The 17,774-nt window shown below is 44.4% G+C and overlaps 1 protein-coding gene across 7 annotated transcripts in view; it reads right to left on the bottom strand.

The window, feature by feature from the left end:
- NCOA2 (nuclear receptor coactivator 2) overlaps positions 1-17,774 on the bottom strand; it is a 255,534-nt gene that overhangs the window by 158,473 nt on the left and 79,287 nt on the right. Inside the window, exon 1 of one of the 7 annotated variants that reach the window (XM_056522107.1) lies at positions 3,602-3,682. The exons of 5 other annotated variants lie outside the window; for them this stretch is intronic. The gene's annotated coding sequence lies outside the window, so the exon portion shown is untranslated. Of the gene's footprint in view, positions 1-495; positions 893-3,601; positions 3,683-17,774 lie in introns of those variants that run through there. One more of the 7 variants, XM_056522106.1, reaches the window with a different exon arrangement.

Genomic DNA, 17,774 nt, shown 5'->3' with positions numbered 1-17,774 from the left:
TGATACAGTCACACATACAGTATCTTCTTCAGATTTCATGGCATTGAATCAATACAGATAAACAGCAGAACACAGCATTAAATCCATAACATGAAATTTGCATCATCAAATCCCGAGCGGATCCCTTATGTGTGAATGTTCCCATAAAATGTAAGGTCGCTCAAAGAATATAAAAAATAAATAAATAAGGGTAAGCAAAATGTAACATAGGACAAGTATCCCCAGCAGTGGTGCACACCGAGAGCAGTAGTTCCCATCCATATGTAATGAGGTCAAATATTTCTCCATGTTAACCCCCACCTCCCTGCCTTCAGACCAGGCCAAACCTTTCCCTGTACCCAATATACATAACTATCTCAATGACTGGTCACTTGGAGAGGCGGCGGACGGGCAGGGGTAACACAGAGCAGTAACTGTCAGCCTACAAAGTCAGGAACCAGCACCGGCCTCATGGCTACAGCGCAAGCATCATAGGCTGCTGTGACAACAACGTACCTTTTAGGACTTTAACTGTTTGTCGGCCGGAGTCCAGATATCCCTTGCATAGGAAAAAAAAGGCTCCATCTTCAACTACTAGTACCTTTTATTACTGACCCTGGCAGGGAGACAGAGCTAAGAAGCAGATTGAGGGAGGGGAGCTAAGAGGATTTAAGCAGAGTTGGGCTGGATGCAGCCACACACAGGTTCCAGCCCCATAGGGATGCATGCACAGCGCACACTCCCCAGGCTCCATGGAGCAGCACAGGCTGCAGCACACATAGGATATTAATGATACATAAAATAAAAGAAATGCTCCTTCCGCTGTGTGGCTTTAAGCTGTGAGCTAATGTGCCAGTGTCACTGAGCTGATTGGGAGACATGGGCCCCACCTCCTACATCTGCCTCTAGATTCACATTACAGGGTGCAGGCACTGGAGGAAGGGCTGGGGGTGGGGGAGGCACCAGTCAACTGCTGCTACTGCTGCTGCCTTATGTAACCATGCCTGACAGCAAAGAACAGGTTAAACGCCACCACTCACATACAACCAATAGGGCTGGGAACACTTTTACACCTCGTCCACCCATTAGAGAGACCGGATTACAGATCAATTGTACTACAGCCTTCTATACCATGTACCAGTGAAATAATACGCTACCCCCTCATCTAACCTTCTAATATTAGGAACCAGGAAGCAACATACACTGCTCAAAAAATATAAGGGGAACACCAAGATAACACATCCTAGATCTGAATCAATGAAATAATCGTAAAATGCTTTTGTCTTTACATAATTGAATGTGCTGACAACAAAATCACACAAAAATTATCAATGGAAATCAAATTTATCAACCCATGGAGGTCTGGATATGGAGTCACACTCAAAATCAAAGTGGAAAACCACACTACAGGCTGATCCAACTTTATGTAATGTCCTTAATACAAGTCAAAATGAGGCTCAGTAGTGTGTGTGGCCTCCACTTGCCCGTATGACTTCCCTACAATGCCTGGGCATGCTCCTGATGAGGTGGCGGATGGTCTCCTGAGGGATGTCCTCCCAGACCTGGACTAAAGCATCCACCAACTCCTGGACTGTCTGTGGTGCAACGTGGCTTTGGTGGATGGAGCGAGACATGATATCCCAGATGTGCTCAATCGGATTCAGGTCTGGGGAATGGGCAGGCCAGTCCATAGCATCAATGCCTTCCTTTTGCAGGAACTGCTGACACACTCAAGCCACATGAGGTCTAGCATTGTCTTGCATTAGAATGAACCTAGGGCCAACTGCACCAGCATATGGTCTCACAAGGGGTCTGAGGATCTCATCTCGGTACCTAATGGCAGTCAGGCTACTTCTTGCAAGCACATGGTGGGCTAAGCAACACCCCACACCATTACTGACCCACAGCTAAGCCAGTCATGCTGGAGGATGCTGCAGGCAGCAGAACGTTCTCCACGGCATCTCCAGACTGCTTTCATCTGTGAAGAGCACAGGGCGCCAGTGGCAAATTTGCCAATCTTGGTGTTCTCTGGAAAATGCCAAACATCCTGCACGGAGTTTGGCTGTAAGCACAACCCCCACCTGTGGACGTCGGGCCCTCATACCAGCCTCATGGAGTCTGTTTCTGACCGTTTGAGTAGACTAGTGCTGGGCGGTATACCGGTTCATACCGAATACCGAAATTATTTTCCTGCATGATATGAATTTTTCCTATACCGCAATACCGGTTGGGCCCCTCCCCCCCCCTCGAATTAATGAATTATCAGCCGCAGCACGCTGTCCCTCAATGAATTATCAGCCCAGCGCTGCGCTGTCCCCTACCTCGGGGGACTAAACATATGTGACCCGCGAGAGTTGCCTCTCCCCCCCCCCCCCCCCCCCACCCCCAAATAATTATCAACCGCTGCGCTGTACTGTGCTATCCTGTGCCTGGGCTTCAGAAATAAACAAAATAAACTTTAACTCGCCTTCCTACGTTCCCCCCGGTATCGGCCTCACGGCCCCTCCACTGCTCTTGCTGCTTCCTCGGGATGGGAACGTCACAGAGCCGACAGCCTATCACCGGCAGCAGCGATGTTCTGCCTCGGCCGGTGATAGGCTGAGCGAGCTGTTATGTAAGGAGCCGGCCGGCTTCTCACATGATAGTGTGCTCAGCCTATCACCGGCCAAGGCGGGACATCGCTGCTGCCGGTGATAGGCTGACTGCTCTGTGATGTTCCCATCCCCAGGAAGCAGCATGAGGCTCACATCGCTGGACCGTGAGGCCGGTAACGGGGGAACATAGGAAGGCGAGTTAAAGTTTATTTTGTTTATTTTTGCAGCCCGGGCACAGGATAGTACAGTACAGCGTAGCGGCTGCTAATTATTTGGGGGGGGGGGGGGGGGCAGCGCTTGCGGGTCACATAGGATTAGTCCCCTGATGCGGGGGACAGCGCAAGGCTGGGCTGATAAACTGGTTTGGGTGGGGGGAGAGGAGAGAAGCAGCACCCACGGGTCACAAGATGATTGGGGGGGGGGGGGGGGTAATACAGTTAAATACAGTGGAACCGCCATAATTTACAAAAATACCGTGACACATTTTTGGTCATACTGCTCAGCTCTAGAGTAGACACATGCACATTTGTGGCCTGCCGGAGGTCATTTTGCAGGGCTCTGGCAGTGCTCCTCCTTGCACAAAGGCGGAGGTAACGGTCCTGCTGCTGGGCTGTTTCCCTCCTATAGCCTTCCTCCATGTCTCCTGATGTATTGGCCTGTCTCCAGGTAGTGTCTCCATGCTCTGGACACTACGCCGACAGACACAGCAAACCTTCTTGCCACAGCTCGCATTGATGTGCCATCCTGGATGAGCTGCACTACCTGAGCCACTTGTGTGGGTTGTAGACTCCGTCTCATGCTACCACTTGAGTGAAAGCACCGCCAGCATTCAAAAGTGACCAATACATCAGCCAGGAAGCATCGGAAACGAGAAGTGATCTGTGGTCACCACCTGCATAACCACTCCTGTATTGGGGGTGTCTTGCTAATTGCCTATAATTTCCACGTGTTGTTTGTTCCATTTTCACAACAACATGTGAAATTGATTGTCAATCAGTATGTAGTAAGAAAGAAGAGATGGCACTCACGATCTTGCAGCAATGTGTAGAATTTATTGCAGTCAGGTCAGGTTAAAGGTTGGCCAATGGGCCGGTTTCTTGCTATCAAACAGCGCTTTCTCAAGACCAATGATTGTCAATCAGTGTTGCTTCCTGAGTGGACAGTGTGATGTCACAGAAGTGTGATTGACTTGGAGTTACATTGGCCCTCATTTACTATTGCAAACCTGACCGATTCTGTCGCATTCTGTGGCAAACCGCCAGATTTTGTCGCATTGTGCCAGAATTGAAAAAACCCCGACTAACCCTCCATTTTGCCAAGAAAACCAGAAAAAGTGGCATGGCCACCGGGGAAAAGGGGGCCTGGTCTCCGAAAAGGGCCATGTTCGCGACATTTTTTACAAAAAAAACAACATATTTACTAAGGTTTCCACAGAAAATGTGGTGGATTTGAGCCGAGGAAAACCCTACAGATCAGAGCATGTGTAAAAGAAGCAAAGTGTAGGGAAAGTGGAAAATATAGGGAAACCTTAGTAAATACCGTGGAAAATAAATTGTAGGGAATTAAAACCCATAAAGAAACCTGCACAACACTCAGGTTGAGGGCCATTGTGTTGTTTAAGTGTTCCCTTTATTTTTTGGAGCAGTGTATTTATACTACACTGAGCAATAAAGATATACAAAGTCTTATTTTCTGCCAAATAATACACCCTCAGTTGTATGGCTGGTATTTTCAGCATTAGAAAACAGAAAATTTTCATGCAAAAAAATGCAGGCATCTTTTTGAAAAATATATTTCAGACTTTTTTTTTTTTTTACTACTATTAGGTTACTGAAGCTATATTTTTTTTTTCAAATGATAAAAGTGGCCAAAAGTTTTTTGAGCCATAAACAGCTGAAATAAATTAAATAAAATAAATAAAAAAATCAATCATAATAAAATAAATAGACCTTGCACTTAACTATATGGCCATTCAATTTTACTGAATGGGAATTAATGTCTGTTTTTCCATTGAGCTCAACAAAATCTTTACTATTTTAGGGTAGGGTCCCACCTACTGGATTTTGCTGTGTTTTCTGCAGCTGATTTTGCTACCCATTGACTTCAATGGCTATTAAAATATGCAGCAGCAAATACACAGCAAAATGAAGGACGTGTGACTCTGCTGTAAGTCAAAATATATGTTCTTTTCACATTTTACTGCTCAAAAACTGTATGTGAACATAGGGGGAGATTTATCAAAACCTGTCCAGAGGAAAAGTTGCCCAGTTTCCCATAGCAACCAATCAGATCTCTTCTTTCATTTTCAACAAGGCCTCTGCAAATTGAAAGAAGCAATCTGATTGGTTGCTATGGGCAACTGGGCAACTTTTCTTGTGGACAGGTTTTGATAAATCTCCCCCATAGAGTTTATTCATATTCGGTAAATTTGTTGCATGAAATTCTGCGTCTGATCCATGCCTCTGTATGGGGTTTGCAGAAAATTTCATGCACGTTGTGTGAAAACAATCTCATTCAGATTGGAGGAACTTTCCACCCACAGAAATTCCTACAACATATCTGCCACATGGTAGGAATATAAAAGTAGTCACTGAAGTATATTTACACACACTCATGTAGATATTAGGTCACAGAGTGCCATAAGGCTTATATATGATCATAGGCACTTTTATGGCTACTTACATCTGTGAACACGATGACTGCACAGTCTAATAAACATCATGGCCACTGATCACCTCCGTTATTTTTTTATTTTTTTTTTACTGTAAATTTTGATTACGTTTTGACAAAAGGTTCAACGACAAGAGATGCAATCAAGTAGCAAAATGTTTGCGGGGGGGGGGGGGGGGGGTTGGAGGGGTAAAAACCCCTGCAGGACAATAAAATGTGGTAACTAAACAGTACAATGCACAATATCGAAGCTGATATACACTGAGAGAACAGAACCCATAAATTACTAGAGCCCGTTACTCCAGCATGATCACCTCCATTAAAAAGCATCACAAATAGCAAAAAAAATCTCGACACTATATATTATATATATATACATATATACACAGTGACCCCTCGACCTACGATGGCCCCGACATACGATAATTTCAACAGGCGATGGCCATGGCATGTTGAAGGCAGCATCTACATACAATGCTTTTGTATGTCGTGGCAATCGCATTAATGGCTATCCGGCAGCGCAGACTGCTTCAGCTGCCACCAGATAGCCGTTTACAGTGCCCCGTGTGGTCCGCTGACGATCACTTACCTGTCCTTGGGGCTCCGGCGCATCATCTTCGGGATCCCCTGCATCGTCGGCGCTCTCCATCAACGTCATCAAGTCGCTGTGCACGCCGTCCCGTCATCCAATAGGAGCGGCGTGCGTAGCGACGTGATGGAGGCGACGGAGAGCAAGGATGCCGGGGAAGCAGAGGCCTTACCGGAGCGTCGGTAACACCTCGGGGACGCGGCGACAGCGATGGAAGGTGACATCCCAGGCAGCGGTGACGGTCTGGAGCGGCGGGGACAGGTGAGTACAACTTCTATACCAGTGGTCTACAACCTGCGGACCTCCAGATGTTGCAAAACCACAACACCCAGCATGCCCGGACAGCCAACGGCTGTCCGGGCATGCTGGGTGTTATAGTTTTGCAACATCTGGAGGTCCGCAGGTTGTAGACCACTGTCCTATACTTTACATTGCACGGATCCCTCAACATGTGATGGTTTCAACAAACGATGGTCCGTTTGGAACGGATTACCATCGTGTGTTGAGGGACCACTGTGTATATATATCTAGCCAAACTGCAGGTCTTAACTAACAGTTCCGTAGGTGATCGGACCGCTGTCAGACTAAGATTTGCATCTTCAGGCTAGGGCTACCTGGCAACATATGTTGTGCAACAGCAAAGCGCACTTGGGCACCGATTGCCATAGAAGTTTCAAGCAGCTTGCAGTCACACGCGACTTACATTAACCCCTTAAGAACTCAGCCCATTTTGGCCTTAAGGACTCAGACAATTAAATTTTTACTTTTTCATTTTTTCCTCCTCGCCTTCTAAAAATCATAACTCTTTTATATTTTCATCCACAGACTAGTATGAGGGCTTGTTTTTTGTGCAACCAGTTGTCCTTTGTAATGACATCACTCATTATATCATAAAATGTATGGCGCAACCAAAAAACACTATTTTTGTGGGGAAATTAAAAAGAAAAACGCAATTTTGCTAATGTTGGAAGGTTTCGTTTTCACGCCGTACAATTTACGGTAAAAATGACGTGTGTTCTTTATTCTGAGGGTCAATACGATTAAAAGGATACCCATTATTACATACTTTTCAACCAAATTAGTACGTTTATAATCCCTTTATTTTGATGACCTCTAACTTTTTTATATTTCCGTATAAGCGGCGGTATGAGGGCTCATTTTTTGCGCCATGATCTGTACTTTTTTTTTGATACCACATTTGCATACAAAAAACTTTTAATACATTTTTTATAATTTTTTTTTAAATAAAATGTATGAAAAAAGTAGCAATTTTGGATTTTTTTTTTTTTTTTTTTTACGTTCACGCCGTTCACTGTACGGGATCATTGAAATCGGGCAGCGGCGGTCTCTGGTCGGGGTGGTGGTGGGGGGTGCATGGTGCGATGCGGTGGGTAGGGGCTGGGGTGCGGTGGTGTTGTGCAGTGGTGGAGGGGTGCAGTGCAGTGGTGGTGGGGGGTGCAGTGCGGTGCAGTGGTGGTGGGGGGCGGTGCATGTGATAGGACTCAGGAGGTCCCCCAGACAGGCAGGGGGAGAGAAGCGGGTGGCGACGGCGGTTTCTTGCACCGCAAAAGCAGCTGCAGTTCATTGATTTAAAGCGCCCGCTTATACGGAATATCGGTGTAAGTTATCGGCTCTAGGCCCTAACCTCCACAGATTATCGGTATTGGTCCTAAAAAATCGATATCGGTCGATCCCTAATGCACATGACACTTTACGTGTAAATATATCCTTAGGGTAGGGTCAAACGTGCCACATTTTGGTGCATATCTTACTGCGTATCCGGTACTGCTGATTTTACTACCTATTGACCTCAATTTAACAGCAGGATATCTGTAGCAGCAAATCCGTAATGAACATAGTATGTGTGGATGTACCCTTAATGGGGTTGTCTGTTGAAACACAACTTATCTTATATCCACAGGATAAAGGATAATTGTCTGATCAAGGGGGTCCGACCACTGGGATCTCCAGAACAAGGCCCGACTCTCAGAGAGAACGCATGCTGCAGACGGCACATGCTCCACTCTATGGGAGCGCCGAATATACCAGAGTACAGCACTCCGACATCTCTGGCATGCCCATAGAAATGAATGGATGCTGTCTGAATGAGTCAAGTTAGGGGATAAGTTCCCAATCAAACCATACGTTGAACAATCTGTCAAGCAGACAAAGGCTGGATGCTATTAATTCCGAAAAACTATGTAAGAGAACTCAGGCCACATCAAACCATAAAGGGACGACAGAGACACAGCCAATTTTTAGCAAAAGTTACTGCGTCTGCCTCATTCATCGGGGCAAAACTTGCAGAAATCCAAATGCCTTTTGTCAAAACAACTCTGTTTTTCTGCAAAAAAATCCACCCTCACCGGGCCATGAACTCTCTACTGACGCTCCACATGGCTCCCACCCAACCACCCACATTCTCTATCAGACGTACCAACTAGGATCTCATACTTCTCAAGGGTCAAAGTGTGCAGCAGGTGGGAATTCTTACCTAAATGAGAGGTGAATTCTGCATTTATTGGGATAAATTCGAAGGGGATTTGACTGTACAAACCCAAAGAAGTTCTCATAAGATTAAAAAAAGAAACACACACACAACACCTCTCTCATAAGTGGCAATGAATGAGCAGACACAGATCCTGTACATACACACACTTCATTCACACAGACTCGATAATTTTATCTTAGAGATCATTATGGATAATTTCTCCCTCCCCAAGGTATGACTAAGTGTCGACTGGTGAGACTGCTGCGAGAGTGAAACTCCAGCCGTGCAGGATTTATTTAAAGGGGTATTTTGGTTGCACAATGAATTTCCAACACTCCCATAATAAATATGTTTTCCGGTGTAATAGAAAGATGACCCAATCTTTTTTACCTAGTATACAGCAGGCGCATTCCTGCTCCAATTATTGCACCAGCAAGGCAGGGCGACCTTCACAAAGTCATCATTCAACTACAAGTCCAAGAATTCTTTGCTGTCCCCTACTGTCTCGGCCAGATCCATGTATCAGATGCTCATACACTACTGTGCAGATGGAGCGGCACATGATAGGGCCCATTCATCAATCTTCATGTAAAGTCAATAAGGAAGTATTTTGCTGTATTGCACATGCTTAGCCACTGCTTGTAAAGACACAGCCATAATATGCATGTTTGTATGGCCACTTAAAGGGGTACTCCACCCCTAGACATCTTATCCCCTATCCAAAGGATAGGGGATGAGATGTCTGATCACAGGGGTCCTGCCGCTGGGAGCCCCGCAATTTCTGTGCAGCACCCGGCGTTCGATTAGAATGCTAGGTGTGGTAGCCGGGATCGTGAAGTCACGGTCACGACCACACCCCCTCGGTACGCCAAAAAAGGCAATGCAGTGATTTTAGCTTTATTTTATTTTTTTTTGGGGGGGGGGGGGGGGGGGGAGGTATCATTTTTGCAGGAAAAAAAAAGCAGAAGAAAAAGAAACCCAGCCTAAGGCTCCTTTCACACTATATGTTACTCCGTTTTAAAGACCCGTTACAATGTCCCGTTAAGAAAACCCTTAAAAACTGCCGTTACAAAATCCCATTCAAGTCTACGGGATTTTTTGATTATTCGTTATCACCCGTTACAGCCCGTTATGAATAACGGAGGTTATTTGTGACAGAACAAAATGAGTGCATGTAACGTTTTCTCTCCCATCACAAATAACGTCCTTTATTCATAACGGGCTATAACTGATAATCAAAAAATCCCATAGACTTGAATGGGATTTTGTAACTGCCGTTTTTAAGGGTTTTCTTAACCGGACGTTGTAATGGATCTTCAAAACGGAGCAACATATATGCCCAGATTTATCAAACTGTGTGAGAGAAAAATTTTAGTTATTTTCCCACAGCAACCAATCACAGCTCAGCTTTCACTTTACCAGAGCTCGTTAGTTGAGCTGTGATTGGTCACTGTGGGTAAATCACTCCACTTTTTCTCTCACACAGTTTGATAAATCTATATATAGTGTGAAAGGAGCCCAAGAGCTGCCTGTATTCTACCTTTCCACAGACCGTGAATATATACAAAACCTAAAGTAAGTAAGATAGTCTAGGGGTAAATGGTGGTCTAAGGTAATAAAGGGGTTCATGGTAAAGTTTATGGTTATCCAGGGCAGTGAAGGTATACCTGCTGCTCCCGGGGTAAGGGGGGGGTCTAGTCACTGTGAACCGGATCCCCAGGTGATAGAGATTATCCTCACCAACCCCTTAGTAGCTGCAGAAAGCTACATCAAAACCTGACACACAAACACACAGGCCTATTTACCAGATTATTACAAGAGAAAACAATTACTTTCTATCAACTCCTAAACCTCTCCCTGCTCCATAACAAATAAATAACAAGTGGGTGTGAGCACGGTATTCACACCTAAGGGATGCTACATAAAAACTGTAGGCTTATTACAAAGGTATCCAAATTGGAGGGTGTGCTTAGTGCTATGAACGTTTCACCCAACCCTCATATTAGTGTAATAGATAGTTTTAGTCACACAGAAACCGGTCGGTCTAATTCACTGCTGACCACAAGGTAGCCGTCCACAGGGCGAGAAGAGTAAGATGTGGCATGGTGGGGTAAAGAATATAACACCATACATGGAGCACGCCACATTTCAAACAAAAACGCCACAGACCCAAGAATAATGCAAACTACAACATTATTATGCATGCAGTCATTTTTCCGCCACGATGTCCCGTCACTGTATAACGTCCGTAATGAATTACGGGCATATACGGGTGCAAACGGGCAGTTACAAATCCCCATAGGCTGCAATGCAATTTAGTCACAGCCGTCAGGGGTTTTGTAACGGCTGGTTTTCCTTGATATAGTGACGGAACTTCTGACGGAAGTTCCTAAACGGAACAATTTCATAGTGTGAAAGAGGCCTAAGCCAGCAAAATTACAATTTACACCTGCGCCAAAATGTCACGCAGTGCACAAAAAATTGTGCCCAAACGTAAAAAGGTGCGCTTCTAAAATACATTACCGCTACAATTGCCAAGTGAAAGGTTGCTTTACCACCTAATGATAAATCTCCCCTTTGGCCCTGATTTACTATTGTTAACCCGACATATTTTGTCAGGTTATGCGCCAGAATCAGGCGTATTGCGCCAGAATTTGCGACAGAATTCTGTCTCATTGCGACAATTCTATCGGCGTCAGAATTCTGTCTCATTGCGACAATTCTATCGGCGTCAGAATTTTGTCTGCGCCAGAAATGAAAAAACCCCACCAACTCTTAATTTTACTGAGAAAATCCCAAAAAGGGGTGTGTCTGTCACAAAATGGGGTGTGGTAATATTTACAAAGGTTTCCACAGAAAATCCTACAGATCAGATCATGTGTAAAAAAGGCTAAATGTAGGGAAAGCTTAGTAAATACTGTGGGGGGGAAATTGTAAGGAATTAAAACCCACAAAGAAACCTACACTCCACTCTTAGTAAATCAGGGCCATTGTGTCTGATTATTAGATTTAGAACACACAAAAAAAATTATCTTTAAAACATGATAGACACTGACTAATTTTATTGACCTTTTACCCTGCTACTGGGAAAATTGTAGTATTACAAAGGGGTCATGCAGATGACTAGCTGCCTATTTAAAGGGGTAGTCCAGTGGTGACTCAGTGGCGAGCAACTTATCCCCTATCCTAAGGATAGGGGATAAGTTTAAGATCGCGGGGGGTCCGACCGCTGGGGCCCCCTGCGATCTCTCTGTACGGGGCCCCGGCTCTCGGCCCAGATAGCGGGTGTCGACCCCCGCACAAAGCGGCGGCCAACACGCCCCCTCAATACATCTCAATGGCAGAGCCGGAGATTGCCGAAGGCAGCGCTTCGTCTCTGCCACAGAGTTGTATTGAGGGGGCGTGTCGGCCGCCGCCTCGTGCGGAGGTCGACACGCCCCCTTCCCACGGGCTGTCGGGGCTCCGTACAGGAGATCGCAGGGGGCCCCAGCGGTCGGACCCCCCGCGATCTGCAACTTATCACCTATCCTTAGGATAGGGGATAAGTTGCTCGCCACTGAGTCACCACTGGACTACTCCTTTAATACATAAATTGCCATAGCAAGAGCTGCGTTATGGTGTCCATATGCCTTATCATACAGACAGGTATTGCCCTGATGAGCCTTTTAAATACTATATCTAAAAAGGGAAAGTAAAAAAAAAAAAAAAAAAAACTATGCCTACTACATACGTAGAGCCAAGCAGCTATAAAGGCCATGTTGACATGCCGAGAATTTTGTCAAGATCGTTGTCATACATTAGTTGACAATACACTAGATAAAATAGGTTTCCTGAGATCTACAGCTAAGATTGGGGCGACACAGTGATTTTCTCCAAAACAGGGGTCACGTGACTTGAGTTGTGCTGCATCACAGCTAAGCAAAGCAAATGGAGTCACAAGTGGCCTCAACTTGACAGTCACAAGAAATCCATCGCAGTACGATCATTTCTGCTTTCCTTAGTTGCTGCAAAAATCGCTGCATAGCCCCTGCCTTATACTCAAAAATATCCTTTAGTGACCTTCAAATACAAAATTACAACTGGGTGTTCCAGTTCCCAGAGAAATGCTGCAGTTATAATGCCATAAAATATATGGACGTCCAGACAGTTCTGACTAGTTAGGGTATGTTCACACTACGGAGTTTGAACGGAATCTCCACTTGCAGAATTCCGAAGCACTGCACCGTCACCATTGACTGCTATGTAGTGCTCGCGGACTTCCATGCAAAGAAAGTTCTTTCTTTGCACTGAACAATTTCTGAAATTGTCTGCCACTGAAATTGCACAGTGTGAACGGGTTTCGCGGAAACCCATTCACACTGATTATGTTCACAGCGCGTAATTCCGTTTGCAGAATTCCGCGGGAATAACGTAGTGTGAACATACCCTTATAATAACCAAGGCCCACTATATCCTGCAATAAAACTCTATACAATGACAATGTTATGTAACATATATACATACAACTGAATTAAACAAAATAAATGGACACTAGGACACCAACTGGACGTAAGTATGGCAAGGCAAATAGATACAAGACCACAGGATAGATATGTAATATCCAGTTACCATAGGACTCAAAGGATAGCAGATAGCAACTATGCTGCAGACACCCAAAAACAGATGGTAACAAAAATGAAATAACGATCAAAAAAATCCTACAGATGAATGTGAAACTATTCATGAAACCACGTGTGGTACCATATCCACACATACCCAACTCAACTCATGTTATGCTGGAAGCCCTCTGACGAAGCTCCCAGCAAAACGTGTGTTGGGGTGGGTATGTATGATTATGGCACCACACGTGGTTTCATAAATAGTTTTGTATTAGTCTAAGATTTTTTTTTTTTACCATCTGATTTGGGTGTCTGCATCATAGTTGCTATCCTTTATGAGTCGTATGGTAACTTGGTCTTACGTGCATGTTTACATATCTATCCTGTGGTCTTTTATCTATTTGCCTTGCCATACTAAGGCCGGGTTTACACTACGGAATTTCCGGGCAGAATTCTATTTTGAAATTCCGGTGTAGCAGAGTCCCATTGCTGGCAATGGGATTCCGCTGCACAGTGCACACTACTGAGATTTCAAGGCAGACTTTGCGCCAGATCATTGAACTTGTTTAATGTTCTGGCAGATTTCCGCTCCACAGACATTGCCATCTATGGGCCACACTAAGAAACTCTGCCTGGATTTTGTCAAAATGGAAATTCTGAAGTGTGGCCTTACTATGAAGTACGTTTTCCTGGTGTCCCTTCTCAGTGATGCCCAGTACACTTCATGGAGAAGGTGTAGGGCGTACATGTACACCCTGTGTTCTTAAGCTGTTAAAGTTGTGTCATATTACAACAGTAGCCATCTAGTCGCCATCTAAAACAGGAAAAGGAAGAAAAAAAGTTATGAAAATTAGGTTGGAAAACTAACTGCAGCTAGGAAGTCCTTATGAACTCCTAGAAAAGGCTCAGATTTACACTTGGCTTTAAACACACAACTTACAGTATGTACAGAGTCGTAAGAGGGATGTTTATGATCCCTCACATTTTCTTTATTCTTGGAGTAAGTGTTTGTACACTGCTATTTAAAAATCCTAATCCTTCCAGTACTTATTAGCTGCTGTGTGCTCCACAGGAAGTTATTTTCTTTTTGAATTTCTTTTCTGTCTGACCACAGTGCTCTCTGCTGCCACCTCTGTCCACGTCAGGAACTGTCCAGTGTAGGAGCAAACCTCCATAGCAAGCACTGTCCAGAGCAGGATAGGTTTGCTATGGGGATTTGCTCCTGCTCTGGAAAGTTCCTGACATGGACAGAGGTGTCAGCAGAGAGCACAGTAGTCAAACAGAAAAGAACTACACAACTTTCTCTGTAGTACACAGCTGCTAATAAGTACTGGAAGGATTAAGATTTTTAAATAGAAGTACAGATTTACAAATCTTTCTTTCTGGCACCAGTTGATTTAGAAATATAAATGTTTTCCAGTGGAGTACCCCTTTAAGAGATCAGTCAGACTGACTATTCATCTGTACAGCGCCACCACAATCTGGCTGGTATCAATCTGCTCTTTAACCCAGCGACTTATGGCACATGTGGCCTACGAAAGGCCCATTTCATAATATCTGTCCAAAATAAAACAGAAAGCACAGATGTCTTTCCATGGTATTCTAGGAAGCTCCGCACAAGTAGGTGAAAGTATTCAGGGAGAAAAAGTGTGAGTTTATCTATTAGCTGCTGGACAAGCGCAACCACAGCGGCTAGATAACAAATCAGCTCGAAAAGGCAACCAGCAAAAAGAATTTTAATACATATATACAACATGGCACCTTCATTACCAACTGCAAGAATATAGAACTTTTTTTTTACTTTTGCTGTTCATTTTTTAGTAAATGAGCTTTGTTCTAATTGTACTACTTCACTAAAGTGAATATTGAGGCATACCACGGTCATACATTGATAAAAGTATATCACAAGTGATATACTTAATTACGTGCAGACCGGAACCTCCGAACCTCCGCACCCCAACGGCTAGCAGCTACCTAGCAAGAGCATGAGAACACCATTTACCCTATACGTGTGTTCATTTACGCTCCAGGTAAGCGGTCCCTTTGTTTTAACCTTTATCTCATCTCCACGGCTAATGCACGAGGCACCTGTGCGGTTTTCTTCTTTTTTCCCTATATCCCATTATTTATATATATAAAACACAACGTGTGTATGTATGTGTGTATGTTCCACAAAAACTTTCAAACGGCTAAAGATATTAACATGAAACTTGGCACACATGTTACTTATATGACAACAACAAACATAGGATAGGTAATTTAACCCTTACTCACCCCCATTTGCCAGGGGCGGGGCTTATGTTTAAAGTTCCATGCAAGTCTATGGGAAATATATGTTACTGCATAACTTCCAAACACTTGGTCACATGTTACTTATATGTCCACTTAAAATATAGGATAGTTAATTCAATCCTTAACTACCCCCATTTGTGAGGGTCTGGGTTTTTGTTTAAAGTCCCATGCAAATCAATGGGAAATGTATGTTCCCATATAATTTCCGTACGGCTGGAGCTATTTCAATACCTGGTACACATATTACGAGTCGGGATATGAGGTCGGGATGGGAGGTCGGGATGGGAGGTCGGGATGGGAGGTCGGGATGGGAGGTCGGGATAGGAGGTCGGGATAGGAGGTCGGGATAGGAGGTCGGGATAGGAGGTCGGGATAGGAGGTCGGGATAGGAGGTCGGGATAGGAGGTCGGGATATGAAGTCAAAAGCTTCCTCCTTTGCTTATTTTCTTCCCCAACAAGGATTAGGAAAGAAAAACCGGGCAACGTCGGGTACTCAGCTAGTACATTGATAAAAGCGCTGTTCAGGGGATCAAACCATTGCACGTGTAAAAGGCCAGTTTTAAGCGTACACAAGGGCAGAAAATGTTGGCACAAACACAAGTTTAGAGACCTAAATAAGGAGCATCATGAGGAGCTGAAGCAGTTAGTCCGGGTCATTAGATGTACAGTTAGGCCGGATATGCAGACTTCACACACTCAGATTTCATCTTTCGTAATGGCAAGCATAAAATATGTGCAAAATTGAACACCTTAACTCCAGTCATGCTCTGACGGCAGGATACGTTTACATTTTATTGCACCTTTGCAGCCTGAGAATACCGCAATTAGGATACATATTTGGCGCAGGTCCCATTAAAGGCAATGAGACTCTCTGTGTATCCTGATCGCTGTAGGCATAAAATTCCAAATCCTATTGATCCAAATGAATGGGTCACCGGCTATAACAACCTCTACGTTATACAGTGGGGCAAAAAAGTATTTAGTCAGCCACCAATTGTGCAAGTTCTCCCACCTAAAAAGATGATATGCCTGTAATTTTCATCATAGGTATACCTCAACTATGAGAGCCATAATGAGAAAATAAAAATATTCACATTCACATTGTCTGATTTTTAAAGAATTTATTTTCAAATTATGGTGGAATATAAGTATTTCACCTACAAACAAGCAAGATTTCTGGCTCGCACAGACCTGTAACAACTTCTTTACGAGTCTCCTCTGTCCTCCACTCGTTACGTGTATTAATGGCACCTGTTTGAACTTGTTATCAGTATAAAAAGACACCTGTCCACAACCTCAGTCACAATCAAAACACTACTATGGACAAGACCAATGAGCTGTCGAAGAACACCAGAAACAAAATTGTAGACCTGCACAAGGCTGGGAAGACTGAATCTGCAATAAGCAAGCAGCTTGGTGTGAAGAAATCAACTGTGGGAGCAATTATTAGAAAATGGAAGACATACAAGACCACTCATAATCTTTCTCGATCTGGGGCTCCATGCAAGATCTCACCCCATGGTGTCAAAATAACCACAAGAACGGTGAGCACAAATCCCAGAACCACTCAGGGGACCTAGTAAATGACCTGCAGAGAACTGGGACCAAAGTAACAAAGGCTACCATCAGTAACACACTACGCCACCAGGGACTAAAACGATGCAGTGCCAGACGTGTCCTCCTGCTTAAGCCAGTACATGTCAGGGCCCGTCTGAAGTTTGCTAGAGAGCATTTGGATGATCCAGAAGAGGACTGGGAGAATGTCATATGGTCAGATGAAACCAAAGTAGAACTTTTTGGTAAAAACTCAACTCACCGTGTTTGGAGGAGAAAGAATGCTGAGTTGCATCCGAAGAATACCATACCTACAGTGAAGTATGGGGGTGAAAACATGATGCTTTGGGGCTGTTTTTCTGCTGAGGGACCAGGGTGACTGATCTGTGTAAAGGAAAGAATGAATGGTGCCATGGATCGTGAGATTTTGAGTGAAAACCTCCTTCCATCAGCAAGGGCATTGAAGATGAAACGTGGCTGGGTCTTTCAGCATGACAATGATCCCAAACACACCGCCCCGGCAACAAAGGAGTGACTTCGTCAAAATCATTTCAAGGTCCTGGAGTGGCCTAGCCAGTCTCCAGATCTCAACCCCACAGAAAACCTTTGGAGGGAGTTGAAAGTCCGTGTTGCCCAGCAACAGCCCCGAATCACCACTGCTCTAGAGGAGATCTGCATGGAGGAATGGGCCAAAATACCAGCAACAGTATGTGGAAACCTTGTGAAGACTTAGGCCCCTTTCACACTATAAAATGTATCCGTTTTAAAGATCTGTTTGAAGTTCGGTTATGAAAACCCTGAAAATCTGCCGATAAACGGCCATTACAAAATCCCATACGGCCGTTAGAAAATCCCATAATAGTCCATGGGATTTTTACATTATCCGTTTTATCTCGTTACAGCCCGTTATTAATAACGGATGTTATTTGTGAAGGAAGATAGTAACGGGAGAAATGGTGCATGCACTATTTCTTCCGTTCATTCTCCCATCACAAAATAATCCATGT

The sequence above is a fragment of the Hyla sarda genome, chromosome 5 (assembly GCF_029499605.1).
Source record: "Hyla sarda isolate aHylSar1 chromosome 5, aHylSar1.hap1, whole genome shotgun sequence".
Lineage (NCBI taxonomy): Eukaryota > Metazoa > Chordata > Amphibia > Anura > Hylidae > Hyla > Hyla sarda.
This window is presented reverse-complemented; position numbering and strand designations above follow the sequence as displayed.